Consider the following 18,664-nt stretch of genomic DNA (forward strand, 5'->3'; position numbering starts at 1 on the left):
TTACTGCTGACAGCAGTTGCACAATGAATTGTGAGGTGTATAGAAACATCTTATTTCCTCACATTCCAGTAAATGCCTCCAAACTCATGGACTGTGCTTCATCCAACTACAAGATAAAGACCCCAAACATACTGCTGAGGCAACATAGCAGTTTTTCAAAGGTAAAATATGGAAACTTCTTGAGTGGCCAAGCCAGTCACATGATTTAAATCCAGTTGAACATGCCTTTCATATGCTGAAAAGAAACCTTAAGAGAAGATCCTCAGCACCTGGTGATGTCCATGAATCGCAGACTTCAAGCAGTTATTGCATGTCAAGGATATGCAACAAATAAATATGACTGCTTTAATATACCTGCCATTGCTGTGTCCCAAACATTATGGTGCCCTGAAAAAGACTATGTATAAAAAGTGTTGTCATTTCTACATAGTGTGACCTAAATGTATTCAAATATCCTTAATTTAAAGTTTGCAATGTTTCAAAAGTAGAAAAAAGTATTACTACTATCTCAGATTCTGTTCAGTTACAACTTTTGTATTATTATTTATACATTTTTTGATGTGCCTGTGTCAGATGTGACCAAATTTAAAAGGGAAACAATGAATAAACTTTTGTTGTTTTTCAATACATTCAGTTATGTTGGTTTAAAATTTGTCATTACCCGTTGCTTACCAGCCGCTGAAAATATCGGGCCCAGCTAAATTTCTTGGTTTGGAAATCTGGCCCAACTGAATTTGTAATTGTATAGCCCTGACATAGACCCTTCAGAACTGCATAGGATACAATCAAGAACAAGTTCACTTCAATCCTGCTAATGGTGACATATTTGTGTTTTGCAGAATAGAGGGGGCTGGGAGGTCTTTTGACTTTGGAACCCTTAGAAGTTTATATTCTTCCAGGTGAGGTTTTTATTTTCCCTCTTTTTTCACTGTCTTCTGACTGTAGCATTAAGCTGGACATTTTGTTTCTCATTACTACTGTTTTATATACAAAGTAAAAAGTATGTGAACCCTTTGGAATTATCTGGTTTACTGCATGAATTGGTCATTAAAAGTGATCTGATCTTCATCTAAGTCACAGGTATGATATAGACAATGAGTTTAAGCCAATGAAACACAAAAATTCCACTCTTTCATGTCTTTATTTTACAAACGCATTCAACATTCACAGTGGTAGAGGAAAAAGTAAGTGAACCTTAGGATTTAATAACTGGATGACCCTCCTTTGTCAGCAACGACCTCAACCAGGCGCTTCCTGTAACTGCAGATCAAACCTGCACATTGTGCGGGGGGAATCTGAGCCCATTCTTCCCTGCAGAACTGCCTTAATTCTTCCATATTCTTTGGTTGTCTTCTGTGTATGGCTCTCTTCAAGTCATTCCACAGCATCTCAATGGGACTGAGATCTGGGCTCCGACTGGGCCACTCCAAAAGGCAGAGTTTGTTCTTCTGAAGCCATTGTGATGTGGATTTGCCTGCGATGTTTGGGTTCATTGTCCTGTTGCATCACTGAGCCTCTTCTGAGCTTAAGTTGATGGACAGACACCCTCACATTATCCTGGAGAATTTGTTGATAAACTTGTGAATTCATTTTCCCCTCAATGATGGCAAGCTGTCCAGGCCCTGATGCAGCAAAGCAGGCCCAAATTATGATGTTCTCTTCACCATACTTTACTGTAGGGATGATGTTTTGATGTTGATATGCAGGGCCCTTTTTATGCCAAATGAAGTCCACCCAAATAGTTCAATTTTGGTTTCATCACTCCACAAAACATTTTCCCAGTACCGTTGTTGAGTGTCCAAGTGCTCTTTCACAAACGTCAGGTGTTCAGCAATGTTACTGTTTGTTCTGCCATGGACTCCTTTGTTGTTCAATGTTTTGCATATAGTTGACTTATGAACAGAGATGTTAGCCAGTTCTAATGACTTCTTCAAGTCCTTTGCTGTCACTCTTGGGTTCTTCTTTACCTCATTGCTGGCTTTGCATTGTGCTCTTGGGGTCATCTTGGCAGGGCACCCACTTCTAGGCAGAGTAGCCACAATACCAAATTGTTTCCATTTATAGACAGCTTGCCTAACAGTAGACTGATGAATATCTAAAATCTTTGAGATTACCTTGTAACCCTTTCCAGCCTTATGTAGATGAACAATTCTCGATCGTAGCTCTTCAGACAGCTCTTTCGTGTGAGGCATGATTCCCATCTGGATATGCTTCTTGTCAAAAGCTCAAACTCAAACTTTATAATGTTTTTTATCAATCAAAGTAATTCTAGGCCACACCTCTGAACTTGTTTCATTAAATGGACTCCAGGTATGCTACATTCTGACTGCAATGAGCTTTTTGAAAAGTCATTAGCTTAGGGTTCATTTACTTTTTCCAAACTTCAGTTTCACAGTTTGAATGATTTATTCAATATGGTCAAAAATTCTCTGAAAATCTATTTATCTTTAGTTATAGGAGACTGTGTTTGTTCATTATTGTGACTGACATGAAGAAACGACCATGTTTTATATGGTAATTAGACATAAATACAGATGATTCCAAGGGGTTCACATACTTTTTACTTTGACTGTACATATATTTATAAATAATTGTTCTTTTGTTTTTTACTTTCTTTTTGAATACTGATTATCTACTGTATTATTGTAAAGCACTGTGAGTTACTTTCAACTATGAAAATGTTCTACATACATGTTATTATTGTTATTTTTGTCCATTTCTACAAATATTTTGACAATTTTTCAAATTAAGCATTATTTTGGTTTTGACCTCTGACCATTTTGACTTTGATTTTTGGCCTTTTCATTTCCTGATCATTCACAATTTTTCCCTTGACAATCTATTGGTAGTACAACATATCTTTCTGCAGGAATTGGAACCAAATTTCAACTGACGTCTTCCAAGGGTGAAATCTTTCCTTAATCCCTGCTGAAGGCCAAGTAGAAGAGGCTATTCAAACTTTTATTTATTAGAAATTTGGTGGTACATTACTGAGAAAAAAATGGATTATACGTGTTATGGAAGATAGATGGCGCTATAACATGCTAATACGACACAGACAGACGCAAGAGGCACAAGTCCAAAAAGCTCACGTGAATTTATTTATATACAGTGTCCCCAAGAGCCTAATCACACACTTTCCTTTCTTTACTTTACCTTATTTTCTGTTTATCTCTCAGTCAGACCCTGGCCGTCTGCCGCAGTGTTTATATGTTACATAGGTTAGTGATACTGCCTCGAGACTAAGCATTCTGGCTTCAAACTCCAGGCCTGGACACTGTGTGGAGCTTGTACATTGCCCATGGTTCTGTGTTAGTTTTCCTCCCATATCCAAACAGTTAAATATCAACTTGATTGGCAATTCCAGATGGGTCACTTTGAATGTGCCCTGCAATGGAGTGTTACTCCTGTCCATGCTTGATTCCTGTCTGCCCTCATTGCTGCCTAGATTTGGCACTGGCTTCCCATGGTCTTAAACAGAATAACAGTGTTAGAGAATGAATAGCTTAACATATAAAATGTGGGACGAATTGGAGAAACAGAGAAACTCAGTGGGCTTCTGTGCAGGGCATAAGGATAGAGTCATGGCTTATGCACAGACCGAGTGGGCAAATTAAAATGGAAAATTCCTTCCACTACACATTTGCCATGTGTGCCAAATAGGATAGGTTGTGTCTCTCTATGACATTGAACCTAATCATTGGCTGCTTATAATGTTACTAACTCTCACCTATTCTGTTTCTCTTCTCGGTACTCAAACGTTTCACTTGGTGCAACGGCTCACCTGCCAAGTTGTTTTGCCTGCCTAAGGTAAAGTCATCCCTGATGGAGGATCGCAGGAATTGTGGGGTAGAGGGGTCCTTTCATCGGATTGGCTGACCAAGCAATGTTTCAGCTGTGGAAAGGCCAAATGGGGGAGGCAGCTTAATGGTTGAGGTCTCCAGGACTCTAAACAAATCCAAATCATATTATGTGACATCATCTACTGTTAAATTCTGCTCCGTACTGGTAAAATTTTTATTTTTATACTGTACTGAGGATTTGTTCTGTTCTGTGTATTGTATTGTATTGACCCTCTTCTTTTTGACACACAATGCACAGCCAACCTACCTGGAAAGGGGTCTCTCTTTGAACTGCCTTTCCCAAGGTTTCTTCCATTTTTTCCCTACAAGTGTTTTTTTGGGAGGTTTTCCTTGTCTTCAAGGCTGGGGGGGCTGTCAAGAGGCTGTGCCTGTTAAAGCCCGTTGCGGCACTTCTTGTGTGATTTTGGGCTATACAAAAATAAATTGTACTAGCCAACCCGCGGCGTATGCCGCATAATTATTTATTGATGGGTGAACACTTCCTGAAAGACACAGTTTTCCAAATGGGGTGGGTTTGAGGATACGACTGTGAGTGAATGAAAAGATGGAACTCTGGAGAGAGCAACATATAATTGTCTGTGACTGAAAACTGGTTGTGGCAGATACAGGCATATCTTTTTGAAAGTTTGACCCTATGCCTAATTAATTGTCATTGCAAAGGCCAATCTAACAGGAAATTGTCTGCATGTAAAAGTAAAAGGCAAATTTGAATCTGATGGGGTCAGGGATATCCGGGGAATAAGGACAGTTTGTGAGGTAGGAGCTGCGATAGTTTTACACTCCAGTACATTGCGGTGAATGCGGGTAACAGTCAGTCTAGTGCCATTACAGAGATTTCTTGCTGGCATGAGGTTTCTGAGAAGCATGACGACTGAACCTATTTTAATTTTGAGTTTATGCGGAGGCATGCCAGTGGGAGTAAGACTGTTAAGAAATTCTTCGGGGAATGAAACTTGATCTGCGGGATCGTCTGTGACGATGGAGTCAACGCTGGTGAAAATTACTTCATCGGTAGGGATAAGTTTCAGTACTTGTTCATTAAGGTGTAGCGAGTCTTCGTTGGTGACGCTTAATATAGCTCGCAAACTGAGTTTTTCCGGAGTCGCAGTTGAGAAGTCGATGTCGCCATATAGTTGTTGAACGGGATCAGAAATAAAAGGAAAACAATGTGAAGGTAATGGAAGTGGGAGGAGGGTTAGAGTTGGCGGGCGGGTACTCTGTCGTGCGTATCCCATGACGCGGGAGGAGGGTTAGAGTTTATGCGGAGGCATGCCAGTGAAACTTGATCTGCGGGATCGTCTGTGACGATGGAGTCAATGCTGGTGAAAGTTACTTCATCGGTAGGGATAAGTTTCAGAACTTGTTCGTTAAGGTGTAGCGAGTCTTCGTTGATGACACTTAATATAGCTCGTGTACCGAGTTGTTCCGGAGTCACAGTTGATAAGTCGATGTCGCTAAATGCAGTTCTCATGGCAAGCCTGTAAGCATAAAATTGGAGCTGCGTGACTCGTGTTCTTTTTGCGGTTCGCTTTTCCTCAACATGGGTCAACTGTATGTGCCAGCCTGCATCTCCATAAGGGAATAGCAGTGGATAAACCATGGGGTCACAGTTCATATTTAGTTCAGAGATACGCTTGCAAGCATCTCCCCATGGGTATATGCAAATGTCACGTTGTGCAGGAGGTTCCCCGTCTTCACCTACAAAGATAGCAGCAACATCAGTTTGACAGGACGGGGCGTTATACCTTCTCATATCCAGAGTTGGATTTTCCATGAATATTATTCGTACAGCAGCAACAGGGTTACTGTGAGTGATAATGTCATGCATTTGCATGTAAGATTTAGTGAAGGGATTAACCTGTCGTAGCATTTTGTCTAGTTGCAGCAACAAAATCTCATTGCAAGTGCTGTTACCTGATGCAGGAATTTGTATAACATTGAAAGAAGAGTTGTTTCCATGAAATACATGTGAAGCGGTGGCCATGTTAGGAAAATGAACAGTCAACGTAGCTCAGAGGTGCATGTGGACCGTAGCACAGACCAAAGCAACTCAGGATGTGTTTGAAAAATGAACAGTCAACGTGACTCACAGGTGCATGTGGACTGTACACAGATGAAAGCGACTCAGGTGAGGAGTTGGGGGCGGGCACATGAGCAGGCAGTGCGCATGCCTCGAGAGCGAGGGTGGACGCGGGAGAAAGCGACTCAGGAGGAGGGTTAGAGTTGGCAGGTGGGGCTCTGTCGTGCGTACCCCATGAACGCGGGAGGAGGGTTAGAGATGGCGGGCGGGGCTCTGTCTTGAGTGCGCGTGTATCCCATTCTTGGGTGACTTGGTGGATTATATATAGAAAAGCAGCCGGAACCGAAAAGAACAATGAAAAGTCAACGTGGCTCAGAGGTGCATGTGGACTATACCAGCGACTGAGGCAGTGTTTGATGAGGTGTTGCTTGCTGGCACATGAGCAGGCAGTGTGCATGCCTCGAGAGCGAGGGTGGACTCGGGAGGAGGGTTAGAGTTGGCGGGCGGAGCTCTGTTGTGCGTATCCCATGACGCGGGAGGAGGGTTAGAGTTGGTGGGCGGGGCTCTGTCATGCATATCCCATGGTCTCTGTCTTGCGTGCCATGGTTGGCTGCTTAGTGAATTGTTGGTGGGCAGGGCTCTGTGAGTTGGAGGGCGTGGCTCTGTCTTGCGTGCGTCTTGCTTGCCAGTGACTTAGTGAATTATATATATATAGATTTTATTTTATTTTAAGTTTGGCCATTCAGACTATCCTTGTCTCACACCTCCATATTCATTAAATGTGTTCATGTTAAAACACCTTGTTGTCCACATTTGAATCAAGAGGAGATTTGGTAGTTTGATGCTCAAAATGTTACATAAGAAAAAAAACACAGTGTATGTCTAACACATTAAATAAAAAGCAGGATAAAAGTTAAATGTTGTCAATATTTGTAACTGGACAAACTTAAGCATTTAATGTAACAAGTCCAGGGTAGCACTGTAGTGCACAGACCTAGTGTCCTAATTTTAAATCCCACACCTTGTTGTTATCTGTGTGTAATCTGTGTGTTCTCCCTTGGGCTTTTCTCTGGGTATTCTGTTTTTTCTTCCACATCCCAAAGATATGCCAGTTTGGTTAACTGGACATTCCAAATTGGCTTTGTATGTGTCTGTGAATGTGTGAGAATGGGTCCTACAATGGATTAGTCGGGCACTGTGTGAAAGAGTGTGTGTGAGTGAGTGAGTCTCATGATGGACTGGAAGCCTGTCCAGGGACGGTCTCTGCCATGCCCCCAATGCTGCCAGGGTACACTACAGCCCCTAGTGACCCTGACATGGATTAAGAAAGCTTGAGAATATTATGTTATGTTACATGACATGGCCAGTCAGTACAATAAAAATCCATCAAATGTGAGAAGCAGTCTTCAATGTTTGGAGCACGCAACCAGATTAAAGTCTTTACCACAAAATGCATTTTTACTGACAAAAAAACTTGTTTTTTTTTTAACAAAAGGTACTTAGTGCTTCTTTTGTGTAAACATTTCACTGACATGACAGCCGTCACATTCTAAGAAAGCAATTTTAACAAGCTAAATCTTATCAATCATTTAAACATTCCTTGAATGCACAGGAGATGAAAGGTCATCATTGTGATTAAAAAATAAAACATAAGCTTGTGACTTTCAGGTGATCACTTGTTGAACACTTGATAATATTTGTTTTTACTCAGCCATCTGGCAATAAAAGAAAATTTCCTAGGAAATGCAGTCATTTGTTAGTGGGATAATCATCGACTGACAACTTTAACAACAAGACCTTGTAGTTTAAATGCCAAAATTGAGCTATGGTATTATTAGTATATTGTTCCTTTTTTGTTTGTTTAAGCTTGAAATGCTATCAAGTACGTAATCTCGACATTTAAATACCAAGAGACTTCCTGGTTCAGTTCATTCTGCTTTCACAATAAATGACTTCAATGTTAGTATTTCTTTACTAGGATCAACCATTGTGTGGCCGTTTATTTCTCATTTTTACCTCACTGAGGGAATCAAAGAAACTACATGTCTCATAGTGTAGGGAACAAAATGTAAAAAATGAAAAATAAATAAACTATATAGTAGGAACAACATGTTAAAAAAAAGAAGGAAAAAGGTTAAAAAAATGTGCCCTGATTAACTTAAAATAATAAAGGAGGGGGTAGAATAAAAGGAGAACAAAGAATACAAAATGAATAAATGCAAAACAATAAGACTACTACACCTCGAGGCCTGCAATTAAAGTTTCACTTGGTTTGGGTCACTCACTTACCCTCCACAGCACCAAAGCAAAGCCCACTTCCTTAACTCCCAAATCCTGGATTCTCTTCCTGTGAGTATTAGGTTTGCAATTTTGTTTTCCTGCTAATGCCATTTTTGTTATTTATCCTCATTCCAGAGTTTGAGCTTATGTAACATTTTGTCTTGTTCGTCTTCCCTCCCTTAGCACATCTCTAGTTAACTGGAGAATTCAGGAGATGCCTTGATCGAATCAGCCCTTTTTAAGTTACCTGCTGCCACAGCTACTTTGCTGTGACATTAGGACACTTTCCAGCTTTTGTTGTTCAGCTTAAATTTTTACTTGTATCACATGATTATAAGGATTTAGAATTTTAGATTTTGTCCATTTCATCACTTTTTCGTTAATTATCCAAGTTCTATGTTGTTTTATTTTCTCCTCATATAGAATTTAGAATCTTGAATTTTGACCTTTGAGTTTTTGAATTTTGAATTTGGAAATAATTCATTAAGCCTCTTAAAGTTAGATCCAAGTGTCACTTGGGCTGTAAAAACAGCGCTAAAAGTGTTAGCCCAGAGTGTCACTCGGGCAAAGGTACAGACACGTGTAGCATAAGACCCAAGTTTTACTCGAGCTGTAAAAGCACCAACAGCATTAGTGACAAGTGTTACTCGGGCAACGGGATAGGCATATCTTGCATAAACCCAGGCAACAATGTAGACACGTCTTCTCCAGCCTCATAATGGTGTCTCATAAGAAACGCCTCTCATCGGCAGTGATGATGAAGTGAATCTGTCTTCAGGCAGTGAAATTGAAACAGTCAGAGAAAGCAGAAGTGATACTGGTGAATCCAAAAGTGACATGTGCAGCATGCTGTTCATAACATTATTATTTTTTCTAGGGGGCTTTGCCCCCTGCTCACTTTGTTTGCTAACCAGCCGCTCGCGTATGTGGATTTCACTTTTACCAAACAACAAATCTTTCAATTCTCGAGGATACACCTGTTTATTGGGAAGAAACACTACTTTTCCCTCACAGCAACATGAATTAGACGATCTACAAGTTTCCAACTTAAAGTTTAAAGCCAAACAATATCTACATACTTCTGTCATATCATCTATGGTATGTCCATATATTTGATCTCTTTTCACTGTTCCGTTATTTCATTGAGTAATAATTTCTGTTTTTTAGTGCTAATGTGATCTTTACTATCAGTTTTTTGAGACTTTTGAATTTTAGCACTTTCATAATCTCTAACCTGCTCTGCATGTGTATCACACCAATGTTTTTGAACCTCTTTACAATGTTCTACTTTGTCTTCTACTCTTTGTCTTTTATTTCTGATCCCGCTTCGAGCTGAGAGCACAGGAACTGTGTCTGACAATAGCATTCACACGAATGAGAAGTGATTAGACCGTGGGCGGGGTTTGTAAATGTTTGAGAAGAGGGCAGGACTTGTCAAAATCTCTTGGCAAAAAGTCTTGTCTCACGACCTGAAATTATCTCTCGCAGGAGCTGAAATTATCTCCGAGAAAGTCTTGTCCCAGGATTACCTTTTATAATAGACAGATTATTATTATTATTTATTATAATACTTTCTACAATTCTTTGTACTTTTAGTATTTTGCTTGTTTTACATTAGAAAGATGAGATTTAATAAAGATGTAATTTTTCAAGAAAAAAAATGCAATGCTTTTTACGTTTTTTTTATTTTTGAGAAAAAAATGTAACACTAAGGAGGTCAATAATCTAAAATAATTTAAAAGTAAAAACTTAATTTTTTTGGCCTTATATATTTGAGGTAATTTATAGCTGTCAGAAAATGAGTGTTTGCTCCCTGTCCTTCCACAATCACGTCCAGGATCACAAGTGGGCAACTGTTTTTGAGTCCATACTACCTGCAGTAGCACATGTCCGTTTACCCCTGGACCGTTCACCCCTGGTCTCCAAAGCATCTCTCGGAGGGAAAACTTGGTTTATTTTTTTTTAACATTTTTGTATGACCAGTCCTCGTATGAAAATAACCCTTTATCTCAGATGCACTTTAAAAGTAAACAGCCAATGGCTCAATGGTGATTGTAAATAGCAGTGGTGACAAGAGGCATCCTTGTCTAGTAGCACTTTCCAGTATGAAGTACTCTGAAATAATGTTACTACAAACTGAAGCTTCTGGACTGATATACAGTAGTTTGATCCATGCACATATGTTCGGGCCAAAAGGGCCATGCTGGACCAGGGGTTGGCAGAGTGCACTGATCCTTTCTCTTTCTTTTGCTGACCAACTATGGGATATTCAGCCTGGGCTCAATGACGACACCTCTGGTTACACCCAAACCCCCCAAGCCCGATGATGCCACTTCTGGTTCCAGATATAATGATGTTACTTCCATTTCCGGCCCTGCTGACATCACTTCCAATTACCAGTTTTAAAAAATCCATTTTGTATGTTTTCAAATCACTTCAGTTCTGGAATCAGCCCTGTAAAGAGATATTGTTCTTTTTTTCCCTCTTTGCTCTACCAAGTCTTCGAGTATATGGAGTGGCTACCTCAAACCTTTTTGTGGTGTCCTTTCCAATTTTATTGTCTCTGGCTTCTATAAATGTTGCTAATAAAAGGGGATCTAACTTAATTTTTTTTTTTAAATAAAATTCAGAAGGGTAGCCATCAGAGCCTGCTTCTTTCCCACTCTGAAGTGAGTTTATAGCATCTAGTAATTCTGAGAGTGGCAGAGGTTTATCCAATCCCTTTGCACTGAGGGTATCTAGTTGTGGTATCTGTAATGCATCAAAAAATGCATTAGATTGTGTCTGGTCTTCTGTAAACTGAGTAGAATATAAGGACTTAAGATAGTCTCTAAAGGTATGCATTTAATTTTTAAGGTCAATGATTTTGTCTCCATTTGTGTTGGTAATTTCTGATATTACATGGCAAACTTCCTGCATCTGAATTTGTTACGCTAAGATCTTATTAGCCTTCTCTCCGTGTTCACAGTAATGATGTCACAATTTAAAATGAGTTGTTCCATTTCATTTGTTGTCAAGGTTGCGTTCTGATTACAAAGCCTGTCTTTTCCTATAAACCTGGAGTGTTCTTGATCTATTCTGGTAATTTCACTGATTGATTCTGATGCCTTCTTGGTTTCCAATTTATTTTTGTGGGAGAGATATGAAATAATCTGTCCTCAAAAAATGTCTTCAGAGTTTCCCAGAGTATTCCTGCAGAGACCATTGAGGATGTGTTTGTCTCTAAAAAAATCAATTTGCTTGGATATAAATTCTGTATAGTTTTCGTCAGCTAATAACAGGGGGTTAAGACACCAGCTGCGAGATGAGTAAGTGGGGCATAATGATTTGAGCTCTGATCAGAGGGGTGTGGTTGGAGCGTTGTACTTGCAGGATTTGATTATGGGCAACAAATTGCTATCTATAAAGACATAATCAATTCTTGAGTAACAATGATGTCCTGGTGAGAAGTTAGATTTTGAATGCACTGCTGAAGACTGACTTAATTCAAAGTATAAGCATCTCCTAAATGAGAATACAATAAAATTGTGTTAAAACTGCACCAATGCCATCCTCATTTGTTCATCATTATCAATGACTTGATAATTATACTCTACAAAAGTGGTGCATTGTGGAAATAACAGTGTAGTGCCCCTACACTCCTCAAGTGGTTGAGACCTGTCTGAGAAGGACTGGACTACCTGGAGAAGTCAACATAAAAGCAGCTCCATGATTGATGTTTTGCAGACACAGCACTCAGAGTGCACTGTAGCAGCCAGGAGATGTGTCAGGGGTCCAGCTGCCAGGGTGTGTGTTCACCAAGGACTCCCACAGGGCCAAAGGACAGAGGGTATACAAGTGCTCACTAAGTGCTGTGTCTGCAAGCGCCAATCTCCAAACTGATTTTTTTTGACAACATCTCCAGTAGTCAAGACCCTTTGCACAGTTTAGCACGTGTATGACATTTAATGCTTTTGTAGTTGGTAGAATCATGGTTTGCCTTGGGATTTTGTGGGTTATAAAAAGTGTGCCATCTCAGAAAAATGGCTGGAAAACACGCTGTACCTACACCATTGCTCCTGACACCGCTAAAAAAGATCTCTGTGTCTGCTGTCTCACTGACACTGTGCATTACTGGGACGGTTATGTTGTGTTCTTTGCATAAATTAGCAAAGACACTGCACACTGGAATAATGGGTAGAGATAATCATTACACTTCTGTTTCATAGAATTTTGCCATTATATTAGGGCAGTCAGCACTGCAAGCTACCTCACAGACCGCCGAGTTAAATACAGAGGTAAAAGAGACTTATTTTGGTTTTAGTGCCACTCAAGGATAACTTCTTTTGCACTTAGATGGTATGACATTGATTCGATCTACTTACAGAAATGCGAAATTAAAAAAAAAAAAAAAAAAAAAATTTTTTATCTCTGCAATTTTTCTCTAGCATTTCACCAGGACTGCCATAACTGCCTCCCCCCTTTCGTCCCACTCCTCTGCATCTATGTTAGCATGTATAAATCAAGAAAATGAACACCAGTTTGAGGCGATCACCTCATTGCCTGCACTGGATGAGACAACATTTTTAATGTGTTAAACTGGCCACATTAATTGCAAAAATTAATGTGTTAACTTTCCCAGACCTACTTTAAACATTTCGATGGTGGCAACCTATAACTTCTAACATTTAGCATAAATTTTAACAATGTGTGATGTGAATTATGCAAGCATCGCGAGTATCTTGTAGAGATTGATTTCAAGGAAAAGACAGAAGGGGTAAAGAGGAGGAAGACAACTGATGACACTTACGGGTCGACCAAGGCCTCATCCCCAGACAACATAAAAGAACAGAAGCACAGCTGAAGCAAAAGTGAATGTTTTGGCACTTTGTTTAATCTTCCTTTCTTTGCATTACAAATGATTGGTAATTAGACAGGGTATTCCATCTGGAATCCCAACATGTCTTATGTCCTCCTCTGCTTATTTACAATGACCATGATTTTACATCTGCTCTACTGCTCCACAGCTGTCTCCAAATATAAGAGTTTCTTAGATTGTTTGCTTTAAAAATTGCCACATCTGTTAAAAAATTTGGTTAAGTTATAGTATTTTTTTGTTTTAGCTGATTATCTGTATCAGATCACTGTCAAACATATTCTGATCCACTGATTCTACCAGATCACTGACCTCTATAGCCTGAATTCTCACTTGATTATTCCACAATTTCAAGTTAAGACAGGCTTTCCCTTTTCTTGACAGTTTGAATAAAAATAATTAAGCATTTCTATGAATTCCCTCCTCAGTGATACACTTTTTATTTGTGTTTTCAAAGTATACTTTAGAGTAGCTAATGTCAACAATTCATAACACATCCCTTTCTAAATTTGCTTTTCTCAAATTGTTGTTTATCAGCACTGCTAAGGAGGAGTCTGTGCATTAATCTCAGTGTTATTATTTCTTAGATTAATGTTTTACTATACATTAGCATGGAACATAGTTATGTACTTTACAATGAATACACACATTCTTTCACTGTTACAAAGCAGGCAGGGACATGAAATATCTACTTTTACAGACTGTACAACAACTAGTATATGATAAACTAAAGTAGGTGTAATTAATCTTTAAAGACATTTGTTCCTATTCAGCTACACATTGTTCATGTTGTGATATCATTCATATATGTGTTACTGAATAGATAAAATATTTTAATTGCCCATTTGTTAAATTATTTGTAAACATTTAAAAACACATGACCTAATATATAAATTATCATATAGAGCTATTTATAAATATTTGAATGTACATGGACTAATATGTTACACATTACAAAATGTTTGTTAAATGACTTATTAACTAAAGTTATTATAAACAGTATTATTTTAATATACAATGCTAATTCAGATAGCCACTTTATTAGACCAATATTACTTTTGTGATGTATGAATGTAAAAACAAATACCATCCATTTTCCAACCCGCTGAATCCAAACACAGGGTCACGGGGGTCTGCTGGAGCCAATCCCAGCCAACACAGGGCAGGAACCAATCCCAGGCAGGGTGCCAACCCACCGCAGGACACACACAAACACACACTAGGGCCAATTTAGAATCGCCAATCCACCTAACCTGCATGTCTTTGGACTGTGGGAAGAAACCGGAGCGCCCGGAGGAAACCCACACAGACACGGGGAGAACATGCAAACTCCACGCAAGGAGGGCCCGGGAAGCGAACGCGGGTCCCCAGGTCTCCCAACTGCGAGGCAGCAGCGCTACCCACTGCGCCACCGTGCCACCCACAAAACAAATACCTTCTTTAATAAATTACTTTCCAAGTGATGTATTTTGGGTCACAGGGAACTAAATTCTATCCTGGCAGTATTAGGGTAGAAACCACCCCAGGAGAGGGTGTCAGTCCATCACAAGGGCAATTTGGAATTGCTAATTAACCTAAACTGCACAAATTTGAATATTTGAGAGAAAAACCAGAAAACCTGAAGGAAAGCCACAGACAAAGGGAGAACATGAAAACTCCATCAGGACATTGACTGGATGTGAGTTTTGAACACAGAAGGCTAGATTCATGAGACAGCAGTGCTAACCACTGTGCCCCCATACTACCCATTTTATATGAAATAATATTCTCAAACCTGTTTAATTCAATTCATGGTTATACGGGGTGGGGGTGTCAGAACCTATCATGGCAGTACCGTGTCATATAATTTTGCAATATTATAAAGAGACAAAATACATTATACCACATACTTGCTTCAGGTACATACATGTGAATATTTTTACTACCTTTTTATTCAGTTAAACGTGCTTTAGAAATATTTATATTTATGATGATACTCTGTAAATGCACATTTGAGCTGACTGGTTGTACTACTGTAACTAAGACTAACTGTACATTTGCCAGTTATCCATTAATATTTACAAATTTTATTCATAGTACACATGACATGCTATATAGTGCTCTTATTGTTATCACTTTAATAGGAGTATGCTATATATGGTACAATTTACCATTCATAAATCTATTATAAATAACCATATCCAATAACATCAACTATAAATTTTAATTGTGAAATATGAATTAAGTATAATTTACTACATACCTACTGTAAATCGCATGGATTGGTACTCAGTGCTGTCAAGATAGGCTCCAGCACCCCGCGACATCTGAATTGGATTAATTGGTTTGAGAATGTTAAATTGAAAGTATAAATGTAATCAACATATACAGAACTGATGAACTATTTAAAAAACCCACTACTTAAACCACACTATTAAATTTACAATTGAAAATGAACAATTTTATTTTAGCTATACAGTCTTTGAATGGCTGTCATTATTATTATGATTTAAAGAAGTAAAGCATGAACTCACCGTGGCAGATGCCAAGTGTTTACCTCGCGGCTGCTAGTGGTGGTGTTTGATTCTGAATCAGCTCATCTGCATTAAAGCAGTCACACCTCAGTTCCCTCAGAAATGCAAATACTGCAGTCATGTAAAATGATATCCAGAAAAACTGCCTACTGAATGAGGAAAAGAAAATGCGTAATATGCTTATTTAATATTTATATATTAGAAGACTAAAGGTGAGATGAATAAAACAAAATTCTCATCGTGAAGGTGAGAGCTTTAGGGAAAAGCCTTTCCAATCTGAGCAGTTTCACATTTCAGTTGAAATTGTGTATGTACTGTAAAACTCACTGTTTATGCAGCCAGCTGGAGAGCATCTTACTTTGACTTCTGTTTAAATGGCACAACCACAATAATACAGGGTAATAATGCCGATTTGGCAGTAACATATCTGCTTTTCTGTGGCTGTCTGTAAATACCTGCTGCTATATTAAAGCTTACCCAAGGTCATGTGAAGTTCTGTAAAAATACACTTACATTATGAACATCCATTTTCTTAATCTTCTCATTCAGGGCTGGGTGGTGGACTAGCTGAAGCCTATTCCAGCAGTCATCAGGTACAAGGCAAGAACAACACCTGGTCAAGGCGCCAGTCCATCACAGTGAGAACACACAGACACACATACATGAGGGCCAGGCAATCACAGAGCCACATTGAGAACATGCAAATTCCAGATGGGGAGCACCCAGGCTGTGTCACCCCACTGAACATTCTGTTTGCAATTCTTATTTAAGTATTTGCCAACTATTTCTCAATGGCCAACATTTTCCATGTAAAGTTACATAAAATTAATAGAATATTCTGAATTTTTTTTCATGATTGACATACTCTTTTTTTTAATACAGGAGAAAGGAGTTGCCTATACAGATACAGGGAGAACATATATACTTCCTAACAGACAAGCAAGTAGGACCTGCTAGACAGCAGTTCCAAGTTATTGTCTCCATTTAATTGAACTACTAAAAGTTTACAATCATTATTACATTACATGCTGACAGTCAGTAATTAGCAATTTTGACATTAACAGAGCACAAATATGTTGTGGGTAGCCTGGTGATGCAGTGGCTGGTGGTGCTCTTGGATTTAGTTCTGTATATAATATATAACTTTTAATCTACTGCGGTGGGCTGGCTGGGATTGGCTCCAGCAGACCCCCGTGACCCTGTGTTAGGATATAGTGGGTTGGAGAATGACTGACTGACTGACTTTTAATCTACCTATATTCACACGTTTTTCTCTGGATACCCGAGTTTCCTCCTTTAAGATAAAGGCATACTAAAGGTTATACTATTTAACAACACCAGTTTGGCTCAATGTGTAAAAATTTGTCAGTGAGGCTTGTGATGAACCGGTATACCACCCAGGACTAGATCTTGTCTTGTTTCTGATGCTGTCAGGACTAACCTAATTCACCTATGAATGAAAAACTAGGTTTATAAAATGGATGGAAAGAAAAGTGCAATTTTGATGTCCAGTTAAGTAGGATGAAACACAAGACATTCTCCAAGAAAATAATTTTAAACAAATTTAGCACAAACAAAACACTTTCCAGAAATGTTCCAGGACAATTACATGGTAAGTATTGGAGGACCATTCTGTCATATTTTAAAAACAAATGTTTAGAATAGGGGTGGCATGGTGGTGCAGTGGGTAGCGCTGCTGCCTCGCAGTTGGGAGATCTGGGGACCTGGGTTCGATTCCCGGGTCCTCCCTGCGTGGAGTTTGCATGTTCTCCCCGTGTCTGCGTGGGTTTTCTCCGGGCGCTCCAGTTTCCTCCCACAGTCCAAAGACATGCAGGTTAGGTGGATTGGCGATTCTGAATTGGCCCTAGTGTGTGCTTGGTGTGTGGGTGTGTTTGTGTGTGTCCTGCGGTGGGTTGGCACCCTGCCCAGGATTGTTTTGTGCCCTGTGTTGGCTGGGATTGGCTCCAGCAGACCCCTGTAACCCTGTGTTCGGATTCAGCGGGTTGGAAAATGGGTGGATGGATGTTTAGAATAACATCAAAGTAATGCTTTAGGGCTTTACAAAGACAGAAGCACACACACACAGATAGGAAAAAAACTTCATTTTTATTTTTCTGTCCGTGAAACATTTTAAGAAACATCTTGAACTTTATACACTGATTATGTACACAGGTTTGGTCAAATGTATTTTAGCATGCAATTGTATTACAAAACAAAACTATGTACAAAGCTATGAGGAAGATTTGTTAAAGAGACATTTACATCTGGAAGCTCAAATAATAAAAGAAACAAAACACTACAATACTTTACAAAACTGGTAGAAAATGTGGCCTATTTTATTTATAGAACACTAAATAATAAAAAATAGCACTCACAAGAAGAAAAAATGTAACTAAGTATGAAACAAATTTTAACAATAGAATAGGAGTACCTTTGCCCCTTTTTTGAACTTCATTAGCAGCTGCGTTTGCAGATGACACCTTCAGAAATTTGTTACTTTTTTAATTCAAAAGACATTGATCAACATGACATATCTTTTATTTAGAATGAAGTTTTCAACTGTGACAGCTTCATAAAATAGTAATGAATGCATTTATTTCAATCTTGAAATGAATAACAAAACTGCACATTTAACATTACTTCATTAATTAACATCAAAAAAAGGAAAAAATCAAAACAAGCCAATTAGGCAAACCTTTGTGTATTATAAAAGTTATTTTTTTTAAAAATAGTACATTACCACCATATATTAAAAATGAAAACTACATCAACAAAAGATTTTTGGTAAAAAATATTCAAATTTTAAAAAATGGTCTATGATATTATGGTAAAAATCACCTATGGAAAAAAATGACAAACATTTACCTCTCACTCCTGAACAAGAAAGTCAGTATAAAAAATAATAATTAAAGGAACTATCAAAAAAAGGGAAAAAAAAAGATAGGTAAGAAAATATTTAAAAGTTTGAGAGCTAGACAGAAAACTGAAGTGTTAGCCCTTCTCAAGATTCAGATGTATGCACTTAGATTTGAAAACTGTGTCCCACACTATGTAATTTACATTTTTTACAATGTATTTTAAAAAGCAGATGTGTTAAAGCACATACTTCATGACAGAGAAAAAAATAATCCAA

The 18,664-nt window shown here is 38.6% G+C and overlaps 1 protein-coding gene across 1 annotated transcript in view; it reads right to left on the reverse strand.

Moving 5' to 3' along the window:
- The window catches only part of il13ra2 (interleukin 13 receptor, alpha 2), a 60,517-nt gene extending 44,931 nt beyond the window's left edge, over positions 1-15,586 (reverse strand). Inside the window, exon 1 of the mRNA XM_028815628.2 lies at positions 15,532-15,586. The gene's annotated coding sequence lies outside the window, so the exon portion shown is untranslated. The remainder of the gene's footprint in view (positions 1-15,531) is intronic.
- Between the last annotated feature and the right edge of the window lie 3,078 nt (positions 15,587-18,664).

The sequence above is a fragment of the Erpetoichthys calabaricus genome, chromosome 12 (genome assembly GCF_900747795.2).
Source record: "Erpetoichthys calabaricus chromosome 12, fErpCal1.3, whole genome shotgun sequence".
Classification (NCBI taxonomy): Eukaryota; Metazoa; Chordata; class Cladistia; order Polypteriformes; family Polypteridae; genus Erpetoichthys; species Erpetoichthys calabaricus.